General features: G+C 35.8%; 1 long non-coding RNA gene across 1 annotated transcript in view; it reads left to right on the top strand.

Annotated features, from left to right (window-relative positions):
* Positions 1-15,989: 15,989 nt before the first annotated feature.
* The window catches only part of LOC143690135 (uncharacterized), a 66,197-nt gene continuing 61,543 nt past the window's right edge, over positions 15,990-20,643 (top strand). Inside the window, exon 1 of the long non-coding RNA XR_013179001.1 lies at positions 15,990-16,052. This is a non-coding gene — a long non-coding RNA (uncharacterized LOC143690135). The remainder of the gene's footprint in view (positions 16,053-20,643) is intronic.

Here is a 20,643-nt window from a genome sequence, read left to right as displayed (position 1 = left end):
AATACTCAGTAATGTTAAGAAGACCTACACTAAGTATCCCTCTTCTTCTAGATTCCAGCATTGTAAAATTCAGACAATGTCATAAGAAAAGATATCCTTGCTCCCCTCCCCTTAATCACAGACCATTTAGTGGCCATTCATTTAAAAATATTGCATTGAGCATCTTCCAAATGCAAAACATTTAATTAAGTGTAAATTCATAAAAACCCCCAAACCCCGAGAAATTGGAAGAAAGTCTAGTCTAATTCAATATCCAATGCTTGAATCCTATTCCAAAATGGTATGTTAAATAAAGGCAAACTATCACAAATGTTTTGCTGTGACAAGAATAAAAATAATAGTTATAATTAATAATATAATTGAAATATGATAACTGAGACCTCTGGTAGGACAAAAGGAGAAAAGAATAAATTAGTACCATCCTCATATATCAGGAAACTCAATGGTTTGTTATATATTCGGCGCAATGGCTATGAATATTGGAATGTTGATTCTAAAATATATATAGAAATTGAAAGACCTAGAATATCAAAGAAAATCTTAAAGAACAACAATGTTTTGATATTAAAATTATTATAAAGCACAAGTTTGAGACAGGTGTTAGTGATTGAAAGATAAACAGACAAATAGAATCTTGACCCCTACTTCATAGCATAAAAGTAGTTCAAAAGGCATATGTGCTAGTTTGAAAGTGGTATGTACCCCAGAACAGCCATATCCTTTAATTCTGATCCAACACTGTAGTATGGAAATCCTTTTAATTAGATTACTTCCATGAATATGTGGCACACCCAATTGTGGGTGTGGACTTTTGTTTAGATGGAGATAAGACTTTGACCATTCAAGGTGGGTCTTGATTAGTTTACTGGAGTCCTTCAAAAGTGGAACCATTTTGGAGAAACCTCAGATGCAGACACTGGGAGAACAGGTGCTTTAGAGCTGAGAGAGACACGGATGTTTGGAGATCTGGAATGCCAACAGAGAGAGCAGATGCTTACACATAGGCAGAGTCCAGGTGATGTCTCCATTTGCCTTCTCATGAGATGCTAAGCAAGCCAGAACCCAGAGTTGTGTCCTGAGGTTGCTAAGTGAAGGACCACAGATGCTTAGAGAGGAAACCCCTGGCATCAGAAGCTGGAAGCAATGGAACGAGGAACAAGGACCAGCAGATGCCAGCCACGTACTTCCCAGATTGCCCTTCCTTGAACCAAGGTCTCTTTCTCTGAATGCCTTAGTTAGGATATATTATAGCCTTAGAACTATAAACTTGTAACTTATTAAATTCCCTTTTAAAAAGTCATTGCTTTCTGGCAGCATTAAGAAACTAATATAGTATTGTAGATCTAAATAAGAGAGGTAAAAACAATACAGCTTTTAGAAGCTAACATAGGAGAAGTTTTTAACATTATAACTTCATAAAAATGAAGATTTCTTAAACAGGACACAAAAGTACTATATATAAAAGAAAATGTTGATACATTGGACCTTATTGAAAATGGGAATCTTCTGTTTTTAAAAACAAAAACTAAGAATGAATATGTAAGATACATACCGAGAGAAGATATTCACGATACATTTGTTGGACATATACTCAATTCTAAAATGTCTCAGAACTACTCTAAATTAAGAATAAAAACCCTGACAGCCCAGATTTTTAAAAAAATGATCAAAAACGTGAATAGGTACTTCATAAAGATGCTCCAGGTAGCCAACAACTATTCTTAAAAGGCGCCCAACATCAATAATCATCATGGAACTGCAAATTAAAACCACAATGAAATACCACCCTATCTCATCAGAATGGCTAAAATTAAAATGAAAAGAATTGATAATACCAAGTGTTGAAAAGAATGTGGGGCAATTAGAATGCTCTCAAACATTGCTCAAAGGAATAAAAATTGTCACAAACACTTAAAAAATTGTTTGGAAGTATCTACAAAAGCTAAGCATGTGTGTCTTGTGATCCTTCGATTCGATTCTATTTCTTCACAAAAGAAATGAGTGTATGTATTCACCATAAGACTGTATTAGAATGCTCATGAGGGCTTTATTTATAAGCACCTCATGCTGAAAACAATCCCATGTCCATCAACAGAATGGATGAATAAATTTTGATACATTCATGAAACAGAATTATACAGAGCAATTATAAAAGGATGTACTACCCCTATACACCAGAAGATTAGTGGATTTCACAGACATAATGTGAGATTCAATGTGAAGGTACGCACATGAGTACATAATGTATGATTACACTTGCATGAAATTAAAATTAAGCAAAAAACAATGTATGGTGATAGAGATCAAAATAGAGTTATCTGTAGGGAAGTAACTAATTGGTGGCCTGGAGGAGCCTGTTGCTCCTGACATTTTACATTTATACAAATGTAAAATCTGCATAAATATAAACATATGTAAAATATGTATGTGTATATGCAAAATCAAGTTGTTTAATTTAACTATACCTTAATAGAAAAGAAAAAGAAAAGAAGATAGAGGAGACAGGATAATTAGACCAAGGCCCTACAGACTTTTGAAGGGGATGGAATTGAAAGCATGAGTGGAGGATTTGCATAGAAAAGGCTGGACTGGGCTCCACTTTCCCTAAAATTTAAGAGAAGGAGCTAGGCATAAATGTGAATATTAATTGGGGTTTTCCTTTAAACCAGAACAGGAAAATAAGGAATTCAAAGCTTTAATTCAGTGAAAATTCATAGCTCCAGGAAGTTCCTCGTTTGAAATTGGCACCCTCTTCTTCAGACTAGTATTAGTTACTATCTGAGCGCAGAAGTCACATTATGCCACAGAATCTTCATCGAGTACTTTAAATTTCCATTTCCTTTCATTTCAGTTTCTGACAACAATTCCTCAATCCATTCCACCCTCACCTCTCTGTCTGAAAGATTCAAGAGTAGCCTAGAAAAATACACATTTTTAGCAAACCTCAAACAATGACTTCCCAGTGTCAGATTACCACCTCATGTTTCCCCTTTAGCAGCTGATGTTAATCTTAAAACCTGTTCTGAATCATTTCTCCCAGAATTATCAAAAATAAAATGCTTTATATTAAATCCTGAAATGACAGGAAGTCAAAAAGCATTTTTTGAATCTATAAAACATTAATAAATCTTCATCTAATTTGGAATTAAATAGACACAACAGAAAAACTAGAAAGCATCAAGTCACTTCCTCTTCAAATAGTGGAAATTAGGGCAGCCAAGAGTTTCAATAACAGAGTAGGAACTTTTTTCAGATTTAGAAAGTGGGAATATTAGACAACCTTGATTGTCAATTCACAATTCTACATGAGTTGCCTAACAAAAATGCAGGGGCCAACATCTCTGTGATTAAAGGAAAACTAGTAGAGACATTGCCCTAGCTTTTCAGAAAACAGTAACTTGCCCATTTTCTCAGAGAAGGCTTTGGAGAAAGTGTTTAAGAATTAAGCAGGCTTAACTGCTCCTCATTTTTTTCCCTTTAATTCACAAGGCCTTGTCAAAAACCTAAAGCCAGGAGGTATAATTATTCAAATTCTGGCCCAGACATTAACTATTTCTCTCCTTGATTTGGCAACGTTATCATGGTTTAACATTTACCTACTTACCTAGTGCACGGGTCATTTTCTCTATATGAAATAGCAGATGTATACAGAAGAGAAATCTCTGGGAGATAAGGTCAACGCCCACAGATACAGTTACATAATCACCAGCTTATACAGGTTTCAAGGGTATTTCTTCAATCTCGCAAATACTCGAGTTTCTAAACAGTAAAGATGCTTGCTTCTGGCTATAATAATATATTCTCTGAGCCCTCTCATGAGTAGAGCACAGGTTCAGACATCCTCTAACATTTGCTCTTCCAGGTAATGTTCCAAATCTATCTGGAAATATTAAGTTCACTATTTGAAAAAGTCCTAAAAAAGTGACCAATGAGAGGTAATAATTAATAAATCAAGACAGAGTCCCAGGGAAAACCCGGTGGGGCTATGTTCTTCAAAAGACTTGATCAGATTAAGCAACGGTGGCTACCTGCCCTACCAGCTGCTGGGAAATATATCTGTAGGAAGATCATTTTAATGGAGAATAACTCAGTTTTACTCATCTTTATAGAATTTGAAACCTGTTGGAGAAGCCATAAAATACCGCTACCATGGCTGCTGTGGCTGATGCAAGGCAACACAAAATGGCTGACCTAAAATCTGCCCTCCGCCCTAGCAACAATGTGACCAATCCCAGAACTCTGCCCTCCACCCTAGCAACAACAGCGACCAATCCCAACCCTGCATGCTCCCAGCCTATATACGCCTGTGCACTTCCTCAATAAAGCAGACGCCTTCCATTCACCCCTAAGGGTTGTTTCCTGAGTGGTGTGCTGTGTGCTCTGTGTCTGTGTGACTGACTCAGTACTGCCACCTACCCCCAGCCATCAGCTAACCACCCATCAGCTACCCAACAGAACCCAATCTCTAACATATAAAAAAATTAAGTGTAGCACTAGAACTGCCACAGTAGTGTGTTCTGTGCTGAAAACACCACAAGGAGTAGATAATAGGAGCAAGGATACAAATTATGCTCAAAGGGAATGAAGCATAGGTTAATGAAATACTTTGCAAATAGTGACCGTACAGAGTCAGCAGCAGCATTGGACAACAAAGAACTCTATTCAAAGATGGCCTGGCCTTTTATCTTTACAATGGCTCCTTATATCTGTATAGTTCTCTACAGCTTATAAAAACACATACACAATCAACCCCCCCCCCCCCAAACTCCCAAAAGATTAAAAGGAAAACCACAACTGTGAGTATATACTTTTTATTTTGGGAAAGACATTTTGAAATTTCTGTCAGTCTTGTTTTGTTGTTGAAACATAAGGAAGTTTTCTCCATGTTTCTTGAACTTGCATTAGTTCTTGCCTTAGGTATCTATATATTTAAATACCAAATCAGGGTTTCTCAACTTTGGCACTACTGACAATTTGGCTGGGATAAATCTTTGTTGCATGTGTGGGTGTCCTGTACATTGTAGAATATTTAACAGCATTTCTGGTCTACACTCACTACATGCCAGAAGCCTCCACCACTCCCTAAAGCTGTGATAAAAATGCCTCCTGATGTTGCCAAATTCACCTGGGAGGCACAACTGTCCCCACTTGAGAATCATTTTCTTAACTGATTTTGGGGGGAAGATAATACGGCAAGATGACACAATAATTGCTCCAATTCAAATGACTTTCATACATTTTTTTCAAATGTATGAAAAAATCCACCTTATGCATGATAAATTTCAAAAATTGTTATTTAACAAATTGACTTACTGTTCACTACAGCAAATACTATTAATCTTTTGGAAATGAAAGTAAGCAAATATGTTCCAGTGTTTATTGTGCCCCAGGTCCAAATGAGTGTCTGATACATTTTGGAAGAATTTGTCATAACTTTTTTACTTTGACACACCTCTATGTTTTGGAATTCATCCTGATAATGAAGTCTTTCTGAAACATCAGATTTGAATTTCTCATTCATTTCCACCCTCTTTTTCCTGTACCTACTAAAAAGGACAAAGAGTTCATGATATCACATCTGACTATAATTACATTATATTGGACTCAAGCTGAAACTTTTGTTCACATGTTTTTTTTTCCTTCCCTTTCATGAAAACAGAACCAGGTTTTGCACAATCCCTTCCAAACAAATCATAAAAGACAGATTCCCTTTCCTCAAATCAATATTCCTGGAGACGATATCATGAAAATTTAAAACATAAAACCAACTTGAAATAGAAACTCATCTAAGATAAGTTGGGGTGAAGGTTTCCAGAGTTAAAACATTTGAAAGATTTTTATTATAAAAAGGAAATAAAGAGAATTGTGTATAAATAAGTGTTAATTAAGCTAATTTGAAATATGAGGAGCTACGTTCAATCTTCGGATGATGACTGAACTTGGAAGCAAAACAAAATGTCAACTTGACCCGAACAAAAACTTGGCAACATTGACAGAGAGCATCTGGATGGATAGCATCATGGCATTCAAAAATAATCGGATGTTCTAAATTGGGAGAAACTGAAATTCAGTCAATAAATAGGCTAATGGAGAATGAGGTAAGCAAATGAAAAAACGATTTGAATATTCTTACTTTAAAATGCATAGGAGATATGGAAACTAAAAGAAAACTTTAAATAACTTTCTTGAATAAAGTAATATGTCTGATACATTAAAGAGTAGAGTTAACCTTTCAACCGGGAACCAAGTATCTTACTCATTTTACAATGGATTAACACTGCTGTTGTCCTGGCTTTCAGGTACACTTAAGGGAAATTTATCCTAGGAAATATCTACCATCTAGGTGTCTGCAAATTTTATATTCCTTTCAATGCAAAGTACTTATAGTTTTAAAGCAGGTTTTATTCACTGGAGCCTGAAACTCTGCAAACATTCATTCCATTGCTATTCAGTGCCAAGTTTGGGGCTCTGTGGAAGCATTACATAAAAAACCAGAAAGGAACAGCTGCCCACAGTTCTAGTTTAGAAAATGTCAAATCCAATGCAGAGACTTATGTAGCTTTAAACACTAGGGCTTCTTTTTTTTGGATAACAGAAGCAAAGAAATATCTAGGTTGCTTATCACTCAGTGGGATACTACCGGTCTATTTTGTTTTATTTACTTACAAAATGCTTATAGCAATTGTCATGCACCAGCCACTGTTCTAAGCACTTTACAAATATAATTTGCAAAACAACTGTATGAAGTTCGTACTATTATAATCCCCATTACATAGGTAAGGAAACTGGAGAAGTAATGTAATTTTCCCAGGACCCTCAGCTGATGAAATGTGAAGCCAGATTTCAAACCCAGACATTTTGGCTCTGTAGTCTATACCTTTACACACTACACTCTGTTGCTCAATCCAGAGGGAAAAATTAACTGAAGCAGCTAGAATCTGGCAAGGTGAGCCAGAGAATGAGTATGTTTCGAGTGCCTAGAGAGCAGAAGGATCAAAATCTGGAAAATCAATTTTATTGTAAGAGCCAGAAGTGTGTGACCAGAACCCAAAAGGAGAGGTCAGGAATTAGGCAGGATTGAAAAATGAAATAATAGTACAGTAAGGGAGTCCAGAGGAAGAACTTAGAAACAGTTAGCAATATCTACATATTGTGTTATGACTCCAACCAACCTGAGATAGGTGAATTGGGCCATTTTGAAGGAACAAAGTAAAACCTACAGAATATTTCTCCCTAGTGGAAATATAGGAAAAGAGTGAAAACAGATGGAAGATACAAGTCGACATGTTTTCTCTTACATTTAAAAAAATTGGCATTCATTATTTATACAGTCCTCTCACTAGCAATTACTTCACGTTTTTTAGGACTGTACATCTGATAAAGGCAAATCTTGGTTGTGGAATGTTAATATGTTCAAGAGAGAAGTTGAAAAACAAATGAGGGTTCAGGTAACATAGTCTCATCACAAGTAAGCTATAGGTAAATTAATCTAAAAACGCTCAGTCTTGTAAGACGTTAAATGAGCCAAAATGCCATCACTAGGCAATTCATATTTGTTACACAAATCAACTGTTTAATTAATTAAATCAATTCATTTGAATTAAAATTAAATTCAAAAAGATTTCATGACCAATTAACAGTAGTAATATGATTTGAATATATATAGTCTTTGATTTTCACTTCTCCCAATTCTCACTGAAATGGGAAAAGGTATGTAAAAATATAGGGAAATCTATTTTAGTCAGTAAACTAGGTAAATGAAGCAGCACATTCAAGGAATATCTACAATATCTGAAATGGACTCTGCTAGCACAACCCTAATCTGAAAAACAGGGTGTTCTGGTGAAAATGGCCCACATAGCCAGTTACTGGTACTTGGGGAACAATTTCAATTGTACCAATATCCTTGGAAAAATTACAGACGACAGAGTAAGAAATTTTCAGAATTGTTTGCTCCATGCTTTCAATAATCAAGGGGTCATGTCTTCACGATGAAGGCAACAATGGGCTATTGTTGCCTTCATCAGTTCCTTCTTCAGCAACAAAGTGCTTCTCCCTACTGGGACAGTTTCTAGCCATTCTTCCTTCCGTATGCTATCTGATATGATGTCTTTGATGTCCAAACTGGCAAAGTAAAACCACAATAAATAAAAAATTTCCCATCTCTTTTTAACTCTCCATAGCAGTTTCTACCAGATATAGATGCAAGACTCTTTAGAGAACCATCTCTGTTAACAATACTACATGAAAAGAGATCTTTAATTGTAAAGATGTACAAAGAGAAGAAAATCACTAGGATGAGAAATGCTTCAGAAATTCAAAAGAGGGAAATCAATCTGAAGAATGAGAAACAACAGTTCTTTGAAATGGTTTTTCTAGAAGACAGAAGGTAAAATGTTAGAAAACCTTTATTTTGAACAATGGTTTTTCAACAAGACACAGAGCACATTGTTGCTGTGAAAGTAGATGGAGATAGGCACGAGGAAAACTATGACATTAGGAAAGAAACTATGGAAAAGAAAAACATGATTGCAAAATTTAGAAAAATAATGAAAGCAAAAATCAAATGGTGTGCTACAGACAACTAGATTAATGACAAAGAAAACATAGCTGATTTTTAAATATATAACTCAAGAAAAAAGATGGGGTCATGAGAATAATGAGGAAAAAAATAACAGACATAGAGGAAATACTGAATCATTAATTTATCAACCCAGTCAACAAATATTTTTTTATCACCCACTGTTTATAGGCACTGTTGTAAGTGCAGGTGATAGAATGGCTCTTATTTCTTCAGGCTGCTATGACAAATACAAACAATGGGTTAGTTTAAACAACAGGAATTTATTGCCTCATGGTTTTGGAGGCTAGAAGGCTTGCTTCTCCCTGTGGCCTTCCCTGACCCTGGCTTCTGGTTTCTTCTCTATATAAAGTCTTTAGTAATCTAGATTAAGGCCCACGCTTATTCAGTTGGGCCATACCTTAATTAAAAAAATAACATCTTCAAGAGGTTCTATTTACAATGGGTTCAACCCACAAGAAGGTGGATTGCGATTAAGAACATGCTTTTTTCTGGAGTACATAGCTCAATCTACCACAAGAGATAAACAAGACAAAGTCCTTGTCTCATACAGCTTAAATTATAGTGAGTGACACTGACAGTAATCTAGTGACAAATAAATGTATGACATAATGTCAATTAGTGTCAAGTGCTGTAACGCAAAACAAAGCAAGGCAAGGTATAGAGGATGACAGTGAAGGCCAAGTTTACTTTAAATAAGGTAGCCAGAGATGGCCTCTCTGAGAAGGTGAATTTTGAGCAGATAATTCAATAAAGCATGAATTGAGCTATGTGAAGAGCATTTCAGACAGAGTTTAACAGTACAAAACCACAAAGCAGGGACGAGAATGTATATATTCAAGTAGATACAGTAAAAATACCTAGGGTAGAATGTTAAAAGGCAAAGCCAGAGAATTAGTCTGGGGTGGCTAATTTATAGCCCAGAAGATCATATAAGGAATGTGGATTTATTGCAAGAGTGATAGGAAGCCACTGGAGGGTTTTAAGCAGAGAAGTGACAGTTCATATTTTTAAAACAGCTAATGTTGGAAATAAGGAACTATACATTTACCTGTTTACTTTTTTTCAAAAACAAAATTGAAAATATAAATTAGAAACTAAAACTAAACCAAACCAAATTGCTTACCAGCAAGTGGCTGGCAAAAGGATACAAAAAGAAGAGGGAAGGGTGTAACATTTCCCCCAAATGGTTTTACATATTCAGAAAGGAATACAGAAAGAAACAAAGAAGTCCAGGCAGGGCAAGATGGTGGCATAGTGAAGTTTGGAATTTAGTTTTTCCTCCAGAGGAGCTAGTAAATAGCCAGGAAATGTGTAGAACTACTGGGGAATGTCAGTTACCAGATACACAACCTACACCATCCTGGACCAGGTGGAATGGCCGAGACCCCACACAGAATTCTCATTAGAAAGAAGTGAAATTGCTCTCAGGCTCCAGCACTACCCCAGGCAAGGACAGAATTAAGCTTGTCTGACAAAGTAGCAAGTCAGGTGAAAGGAGTTAATTCCGTAAAGGGTATATCTTCCCCAAGGGAAAAGTGGGGCCCAGCTAAAGGAGAATCCCTCCTTCAAGGAATTCAGGCCGCAGGGACTGGTAACTGAAACAATTAACGCCATCGTAAAATCTCACCTCTGTCACAACCATGCTCCCGGCAGGGAGAGTCTGCTGAGACTAAAGGTACCACATCAGTTGAAGCTGGTGGGAAACCACAGGCTGATAAGCACCACATACTAAGCAGGATAGGAGTAGCAGAGTCTAGAAGCTTCATAGGAAAGTCTGACAACATTCTGGGTCTCACCCTCAGGGAAAACTGATGCTGGCTACACTCTCCTCCCAAGACATGGGCCTCTCTGGTCTGAGAAAATCTTACTGGGGTCTATAATATCTGAGAGGACCTGCCTCAAAGTAAAAAAGGCTCCATATAGGTAGGACCAGTGACAGAAAAGCAAGAACTAAAAAATTCTGATCAGTTAAACAGAACCTATGCTAGAGGACTAGAATAAGCTGAACTGAGTGTCAAAGAACAGATAGAGATAAAAAAGACATTCAGCAAGAAAATCCTAGGTAAAAGAGTGGAAACAACCTCCAGAATAAACTAATTAAGGAAATCAAATGCCTAGATGCCAGCAAAATATAATGAATCATACTGGGAAAATCAAAGATATGGCCCTGTCAAAAGGAACAAATCAACACTTCAAATGAGACACAGGAGTTAAAACAACTAATTCAGGATATTAGATCAGACATGGAAAATCTCATAAAAAATCAAATCAGTGAGTTCAGGGAGAGTATAAAAAAGGCAACATGGGAGAAATAAAAAGTTAGAAAAAACAAATCACAGAATTTATGGGAATGAAAGTCACAATAAAAGAAATGAAGAAAAATAGTGGAAACCTACAATAGTTTTGAAGAGACTGAAGAAAGGATTAGTGAACTACAGGACTGGAAATCTGAAATCTGAAAAAAGAAAAGTAAATATAGTGAAAATATTGAGTGGGGTCTCAGGGAATTTAATGACAACATGAAGTGCATGAATACACATGTTCTGGGTGTCCCAGAAGGAGAAGAGAAAGGAAAAGGAGGAGAAAGACTAATGGAGGAAATAATCACTGAAAATTTCACATCCCTTATGAAAGACATAAAATTACAGATACAAGTAGTGCTGCTTACCCCAAACAGAATAGATCCAAATAGACATACTCCAAGATACTTACTAATCAGATTTTCCAATGTCAAAGATAAAGAGAAATTTGAAAGAGCAAGAGAAAAGCAATCCATCATATACAAGGGAAGCCCAATAAAACCATGTGTGGATTTCCCAGCAGAAACTATGGAGGCAAGAAGGCAATAGTATGATATATTTAAGATTCTAAAAGAGAACATCTACCTACCAAGAATTCTATATCCAGCAAAATTTTCCTTCAAATAATGAGGAGGAGGTAAAAAAATTTTAGACAAGCAATCACTGAGAGAATTTGTGCCTAAGAGGTGAGCTCTACAAGAAATACTAAAGGTAGAATTACAGGCAGATAAAAAAAAGGCAGGATAGAGAGGTCTAGTGAAGAGTGTAGAAATGAAAGCTATCTGAAAGGTAAAAAGAGAAACAAAATTAGATATGACATATAAAATCCAAAAGACAAAATGGTAGAAGGAAGTACTGCCTTTTTAGTAATAACATTAGATGTTAATGGATTAAACCCCACAATCAAAAGAACATAAACTGACTGAATCAATTCAAAAAACAGGACCCATCTCTATGCTGTCTACAAGAAATTCATTTAGACCCAAGGCAAAAATAGGTTGAAAGTGAAAGGTTGGGGAAAAGATATTTCATGCAAACAATAATCAGAAAAGAGCAGGAGTAGCTACAATGATAACCAACAAATCAGACATCAAATGTAAAACAATTAAAAGAAACAAAGAAGGACACTATGTATTAATAAAAGGAACAATTCAACAAGAAGACATAACAATCATAGATATTTATGCACTGAGCCAGAGTGTTCCAAAGAAGGTAAGGCAAACACTGACAGCACTGAAGGGAGAAATAGACACCTCAGCCACAATAATTAGAGACTTTAATTCTCTGCTCTCATCAATGGATAGAACATCCAAACAGACGATCAACAAATAAATAGAATTTGAATAATACAATAAATGAACTAGGCTTAACAGACATTTACCAAATATTACACTCCAGTAGAGCAGGATACACATTTTTGTATAGATCATTCTCAAGGACATACTATATTCTGGGTCACAAAGCAAGTCTCAATAAATTTTTTAAAATTGAAATCATATAAAGACTTTCTTGAATCATAATAGAGTGAAGTTGGAAATCAATGACTGGCAGAGGGCCAGAAAACCTACACGTGTATAGAGGCTAAACAACACACTCTTAAACAACTAGCGGGTCATGAAAGAAATTGTAAGAGAAATCGTTAAATATCTCAAGGCAAAGGAAAATGAAAACACAACATATCAAATGCAGCAAAGGCAGTACTAAGAGGTAAATTTATTGCCTTAAAAGCCTATATTAACAGAAAAGAAAGCAAAAACTGAGGAATTGGGTGATGTGACTGTGGCTTGGTGGCAGAATTCTCACCTGCCATGCCAGAGACCCAGGTTCAGTTCCAGGTTCCTGTCCTTGTTGAAAATAAAAATTGAGGAGTTAATTGTTCTTGGAATTTTCCAAGTAATTGTACTGGAAAAACTGGAGAGAGAACTGCAAATTAACCCCAAAGCAAACAAAAGGAAAGAAATAATGAAGATTAGAGCAGAAATAAATGAAATTGAGACATGAAAGCAATAGAGAAAATCAACTAATCCAGGAGTTGGTTCTTTGAGAAAATCGACAAAATCGATGGTACCTTAGGTAGGGTGACAAAAAAAAAAAAAGAGAGAGAGAGAGAGAGAGAGAGAGAATGCAAATAAATAAAATCAGAAATGGAAGAGAGGACATAACCACTTACCCTACAGAAATAAAGGAGGTAATGAGAGGAAACTATGAGCAAGTATATACTAATAAACTAGACAACGTGGATGAAATGGACAACTTCCTAGAAAGGCATGAACAACCAACATTGACTTGAGAAGAAATAGATGATTTCAAGAAATTTATCACAAGTAAAGAGATTGAATCAGTCATCAAGAAGCTCTCAAAAAAAAGTCTACGACCAGATAGCTTCGCTTCTGAATTCTACCAATCATTCAAGAAACAATTAGTACCAATTCTGTTCAAACTCTTCAAAAAAATGGAAGAGGAAGGAAACATACCTAACTCATTCTATAAAGCCAACATCACCCTAATACCAAAGCCAAACAAAGACACTACAAGAAAAGAAAATCACAGACCAATCTCTCTAATGAGTGCAGATGCAAAAATCCTCAACAGAATACTTGCAAATTGAATCTAGCAGCATATTAAAAGAATTATACACCATGACCAAGTGGGATTTATTCCAGGTATATAAGGATGGTTCAACATAAGAAAACCAATTAATGTAATGTACCATATCAACAAGTCAAAGCATAAAACCCACACAATCATCTCAATTGATGCAGAAAGGCATTTGAAGAATTCAACATCCTTTCTTGATGAAAACACTTCAAAAGACAAGAGCAGAAGGGAACTTCCTCAATATGATAAAGGGAATAAATGAAAACTCCCAGCTAACATTATTCTCAATGGTGAAAGACTGAAAGCTTTCCCTCTAAGATCAGGAACAAGACAAGGATGCCTACTGTCACTACTGTTACTTAACGTTGTTCTGGACCTTCTAGCCAAAGCAATTAAACAAGAAAAAGAAATAAAAGGCATCCAAATTGAGAAGGAAAAAGTAAAACTCTCATTGTTTGCAGATGATATGATACTACATGTTGACTATCCCAAAAAATCTACAGCAAATCTACTAGAGCTAATAAATGAGTACAGCAAAATGGCAGGGTACAAGATCAATACCCAAAGATCAGTAGTGTTTCTATACACAACTAATGAACAATCTGATGAGGAAATCAAGAAAAAATTCCAAACCAAAGAATCAATATTTAGGAATAAATTTAACTAAGGATACAAAAGACCTACCAAAGAAAACAAGAAATTGCTAAAAAAAATAAAATCATGGAATACCTAAAATAGATGAAAAGATATAACATGTTCATAGATTGGAAGACTAAACATAGTTAAGACGTCAATTCTGCCCAAATTGACTTATAGATTCAATGTAATACCAATTAAAATTCCAAAAATGTACTTTTCAGAAATAGAAAAACCAACAATCAAATTTACTTGGAAGGGCAGAGTGCCTTGAATAGCTAAAAATATCTTGAGAAAGAAAAAATAAGTGGGAGGACTCATACCACCTGATTTTAAAGCATATTATGAAGCATCAGTGGTAAAAAACAGCATGGTACCATTATAAAGACAGATGTAATGATCAATGGAATTGAATAAAATGTTCAGAAATAGACCCCTCTCATCTATGTACTGATCTTTGACAAAGTGGTCCAACCAACTCATCTGGGACAGAGCAGCCTCTTCAGTAAATGGTGCTTGGAGAACTGAACCTCCATGTGAAAAGAATGAGAGAGGATCCATGTCTCACACCCTATACAAAAATTAACTCAAAATGGATCAAAGACCTAAACGTTAGGTATCCATCAGCAGATGACTGGCTAAACAAGCTGTGGTAAATACATAGATGGAATATTATGCAGCTGTTAGACAGATTGAGATCACGAAGCCTGTAACAATGTCAATGAACCTTGGGGACATTATGCTGAGTGAAATTAGCCAGAAACAAAAGAGCAAACACTGTATGGTTTCATTAATATGAACTAGCATTAATGAGTGAACTTTGACAGTTGAAGTTAAAGAACGCAGGTTATCAAGAGATAGAAATAGGGTAGATATTGGGCAGTTGGTGCTAAATGAATGCAGATTGTGTTAACAGAACTGATTGCAGATGTTCAGAAATACAATGCAAATGTTCATAATACATCAGATACTACCTGATTATAGCACAATAATATAAGTACACTGAATGAAGTTGAATGTGAGTATGACTGAGGGAGAAGGGCTGGGGGCATGTATGAAACCAGAAGGAAAGAGGATAAAGACTGAGATGATAAAATTTAGTAGTTCCTGGAGTGGACAATGATTGTGATTAAATGTACAAATAAAAAAAATTTTGCATGAGGTAGAACAAATGGATGTCAACATGCAAGGTGTTGAAAATGGATGGTATACGGGAAAAAGTACAATCAATGCAGGCTAGGCTCTATAGTCAACACTAGCATTGTAATATACTTCCACTGAATGTAACAAAGGCATTATATCAAAACTAAATATCAACAGGTGGGGGGCATGTGGGGTGGTATGGATTATTTGAGGAAGAAAAGGAAAATGTCTTCGTATGGATTATCGTGGAGAAGACAGTCTTATATACTTAGATTGGGCAGTCTATATACTTAGATTGAATTGAATGATGTGTGAATAAAACTGTTTAAAAATGAACAGAGAGGGCGGGCGACCGTGGCTAAGTCTTGCCTGCTATGCCGGAGACCTGAGTTCACTTTCCAGTGCCTACCCATGTTGAAAAAAAATGAATAAAAAGAAATGAATGCTAGAGAAAATGCAGAAAAAGAGATGTATCTATTCACTATCCATAGGGAAACTTAAAGTTGTAACCCCTTGGAGGGCATTGTGGTGGTTTCACAGGAGGCTAGGGGCGGGGTTGCCATATGCTCCTGAGACCCAGTTGCCCAGTATATGTCTGGAGGAACTGAGTGTAGGGACAAGAATGGATATTTACACACTGGTTTTATGGTGTTAGTGTTTGTGACTCACAATGGATGGAGGTGACCTAAGGGGACAATGACTGAGGAATGGAACTGGGAACTATAGTGTATACACACAATGGATGACTGAACAGCCACCAGAAGGAATGAATTTCTGAGGCATGCAACCAGGTAAATGAACCTTAAGGATTATAAGTTGAATGAAATGTTAGTAATAAAAAGGCAAATATTATCATGCCCCAATCATATGGACTAACTATAATATAAAAACTCGAGAAACTGAAGTCAAGAGAATTGGTTTTCAGGTTGGGGACTATTGTAAAGCATCCTAGATTGTAAGCTCTTACAGCAGTCACATATATTCAGGAGTTGTAATTGCTGTTTCTAAATTCTGAGATATTGAGCTGTTTGTATAAAATCTGGTCGTTTCCAGTAACTTTGGGTATTTATGTGATACCTGAGACTCAGAGTTTGAACTCTGAAGCTATGAAAGTCAGCAGTACTCCATACAGAAACTGTTAAAAAAAAAAGTTGAAAAAAAGATCAGACTTTGACTTGAGATACGAAGGAAGCTGAGTTGGATAGGACCTAAGGTAGAGCAGAATACAGGGTTAAGGATGAAATCATTCATATTTTAAAACTTCAATTTCTATGTGAGACCAAAGGGAGAGATATTTATTTGGTAAAAAAAAAAAAAAAACAACAACTGTATTTTGGGTAGAGCATTACCTAATTTAACTTGTATGGTCAGTTTAGTTGAAGACCATAAGTATACGGAATCTTGAATAAGGTGAGAGATTTTGTTGTTTTGTCCAGTTTAGTGTGATGCCCCGATATATCCCTGAGTAATTTGGGCAATGAATAAGGAAGTATTTGCAAAGTTCTCTTGGGGGACTTGGGAGAAGGGAGGAAATTTTCAACTTCTCCATTTGGAGAATTTCTGATCTACTGAAAATGCCAAGTTCTTAAGAAACTCTTGCTAAAATGTTTTGGACTAAAGGGGCACAATACCTGCAACTAACTCAAATGTTCAGGAAAAATCCATTACTATGTATGTGTACAGAGTAAATGTTAGAGCAAATATGGCAAAATTAGTGAACCAGATAAAGAGCATACATACTGCTCTTTCAATCCTTCTGTCAGTTTAAAATTATTTCAACATAAACTTATTTTAAATAAAGACATTACAGCTATAAGAAGATAGACTCCAAATAGGTAGATGAATTAGGTGCATTGTGAAATAACCAAAACCAAAGATAAGGGTGATTTGGATGAGACTGGTGGTAGTGGAAGTTTCATGAATATAGTTTGGATTTAGGATATACTGCATTGTGTTTTGAGGATAGAAGTAATGATTGGTTGGCTTTGGGCATGAAGGACCAGAGTCAAGGATAACTCCTAGGTTTTTGGCAGAAGCACCTAAGTAAATAATCTTTTTTTTTTTTTTACTGAAAAGGAAAAGATTGGAGGAAGAACAGATGTGAAGGAATATCAAGTAAAAAGTTCTATTTTTCATATATTCAAAAAATGTCTTCTAGATATCTAAGTGAAGAAATGTAGTAGATAGTTGATATACTAGTCTGGAAGTAGTAAGAACATTTAGGGCTACAAAATAAGTTTGAGAATAAATAGCATAAAATTCATTTAAAGTCATTGGGCTGAAGGAGATCACCTGGAGATGAGAGAAAAGAGGCTGAGGACAGAGCCCCGAGCTGTTCCAACATTAAGTCATCTGAAGGTGAGAAGCTACCACTACGAGCCTGAGAGTTAATGGCTAGTGATGGCTAGTGAGGTGGAGGGAAACATGGAGAGTCCCGGAGGCTAACTGAACAAAGTATTTCAAGAAGGATGAAATGATTAAGTGTGTCAAATCCTGCTGAGGGTCTAACACAAAGATGGAAATGGCCATGTGGTTATTCTTCTTGACAAGAGCATTTTCAGTTGAGTGGCAAAATGAAAGGCAAGTAAAATAGCAGAAATAAGAATGTGAAGTGAGGAAGCAACAAAGTACAGATGGAAATTTGGCTATAAAAGGGAGCATAAAAATGAGACAGGTATTGGTGGGGCCTGGGATCTGAGAAGGCTTTACCTGATTTTAATATGTGAGTTATTTCAGCTTTTTTACCTACTGATGAAAATGGCATGGTGTAGAGAAAGTAACTGTTGATGCAGGACAGAAAAAGGCTTAATTTAAGGACCAAAGTCTATGAGTTAATGAAAGGATATGGATCCAGGGTATAAATTAAGGGACTGACTTTGTCAAGGACTAATTCATCAACTGTAGCAGCATACAAATCATGTGCATTGGTACAGAAGTTGAGGAATTGGTAGATTTGGTGGTGTGGAGGAGGAGTGGATGAGCCAATTATATCCCAATTGCTCCTCTTTTATCATAAAATGAGAGGTGAAGTCACATACTGAAAATAGGGTTGACAGAGGAGGTTTGAGATGAGAGAATAGATTAATGAACGTGATTCTGGGAATGGGAGAGGGAATTGACTAGAAAAATTTATCAGAATTGTCAAGCAAATGTGTATTTTTATCTAGACACAAATCTGCTGCTCTATTGCCCTTGAACAATACACAATGGGTAGACTATAAATGGGCTTATAGTTTTCTTAACCAAGTACTCAGCCAGAGGAAAGAATGATATTAAAGTTGAGGAGTGATGCTCGAAGTAAGCCATAGTATATCTAAGCATGGTAAGGAGAGGCATGGGACTATAAAGAGGTCAAGAAACAGTGATAAATGGTATGGTCAATGGATTAAGTCCCAACAAATGAAAGAATCACTCAAGTGGAGAAGAAATATAGCTATTGATGGTGTTGTATGTGAGAAGTATTATACAATTGTCCAGCTTCAGCTCATAGATGGAAAGACCTGGAAAGGATATTGTCCTTACCCTTAAAACAACTTAATTTTATTTTCTCACAACTTAACCCCTAAATGTATTACAAAAACACTTTTTGAAAATCAAATTGAGTACATGGTTTATCCTTAGGACGGATGAAGGCCTGAAGAACTAAGTACTATTCAAGGACAAAAAGGCCAGCGTGAATAATGTACTTGTTGGTAATTTGATTTAGAAATGACTTCTTTTCACTGAAGTCTCTGGCTGTTGTGGAATTATAAATATTCTTTGAGCCACTGGAAGTGCACATTAGAAGACAGAGAAAAGGTCATGGATTCAGGGGTCCAGTGTGCTGCTTCTACTTTAAGGAAGTCGCTGAAACACTCCAAGCTTCATTTTGTTTAACTATGATGTGGGGGTTGATGACACTTTAATGACAAATTGGTTGTGAGGATTTGAATGTGCTCAGATATGGAAGGCACTTTATATATGAAAATGAAATACTTAACTTTTTTTTTAGAATTGTAAAATATTTACATTGCAATAATTTTAGACTTATAAAAAAATTACATAATAGAGTTCCCATATACTCTCTGCTTGGCTTCCCTAGATGCTAACATCTCACATAGCCCTGGTAACAATGATCAAGACATGGAAATTAATATTGACACAATCTTATTGAGTAACCAATAGACTTTATCTAATGTTACCAATTGTCCAACAAATGTAATTTTTCTACTCTTTGCTTCAATCCAAGATCCCGCATTATATTTTATCTCATCTCCTTAGTCCTCTTCAATCCATGATACTTTCTCAGTCTGTTTTTTTTTTTTTTTTTGTATGCTGTGTGGTGGGGTCACATTTCATTATTTTTCCATGTGACTATCCTTTTATTGCAGCACCATTTGTTGAATTTTTTATTGCTTGTATTTTGTTTAGTTTTTGGGAAAGTGCATGGACTGGGAATCGAACCTGGGTCTCCCTCATGGCAGGTGAGAATTCTATCCTTGCACACCCCTCTCAGTCTATTTTTTTTTTTATTTCATCACCTTGACAGTTTGAAGAGTTATGTAGCTCAGTGCTCCTCAATTTGGTTTTGCTTGTTGTATTTTCAATATTAACTATAGGTTATGCATTTTTAGCAAGAACAGAACAAGTGAAGTTGTGCCCTCCTCCGTGCATTCATTGCTAGTGAACTTTCATTACTGGTGAACTTTGATCACTAGGTTAAGGCAATGTCTGCTAAATTTCTTCAGTGCAAAATTACATTTTATCTCTTGGTATTGATAAGTCTCTATACAAGTATACCATTTCCCACCATACTTTCACCACTTAATTTTAGCAACCATAAATGATTCTCACCTATAAAAATTATTTCTGCAATCTTGATCAAAGGATAATATTCTATTTCTGTCCTTCTTTCTACATTTATTAATCAGAACCCTACTATAAGGAAAAGCTGCCCTTTCCCCCATATACTTTTTATTCAGGTATTTATTCAATCAGTAGGCCTCATGGATTTATTTGTATTGATTATAATCCATGGCTCTCATTTCCTTATTTTGTTGCAAAAATTGTCCCAGCTTTGGGCTGTAGGAGCTCCTTCAAGTTAGTGCCTGAATTTCAAAATGCCCAAATCATTTAGCATTTCACTTTCTAATATCATAAGAAGCTTCAGTTTCATCTTTTACTTTTCCTGCCTATTCCTAGAATTAGCTACTATTTGAGAATAGTATATAGAAACTAGTATCTGAGCTCTAGACATGATCTTGACTGCTAGCATGTCATTGCTTCTAGATCCTCGCAGCAAGTAGAACTAGGAAATACTTGCATTTTATATATATATATATATATATGCATTTTATATATACTTGCATATCAATTTCCCTGTATATATCTATTAGAAACTAT

This window comes from Tamandua tetradactyla, chromosome 7 (assembly GCF_023851605.1).
Source record: "Tamandua tetradactyla isolate mTamTet1 chromosome 7, mTamTet1.pri, whole genome shotgun sequence".
Classification (NCBI taxonomy): domain Eukaryota; kingdom Metazoa; phylum Chordata; class Mammalia; order Pilosa; family Myrmecophagidae; genus Tamandua; species Tamandua tetradactyla.
The sequence above is the reverse complement of the archived record's forward strand: the minus strand, read 5'-3'. Positions and strand labels throughout refer to the sequence as shown.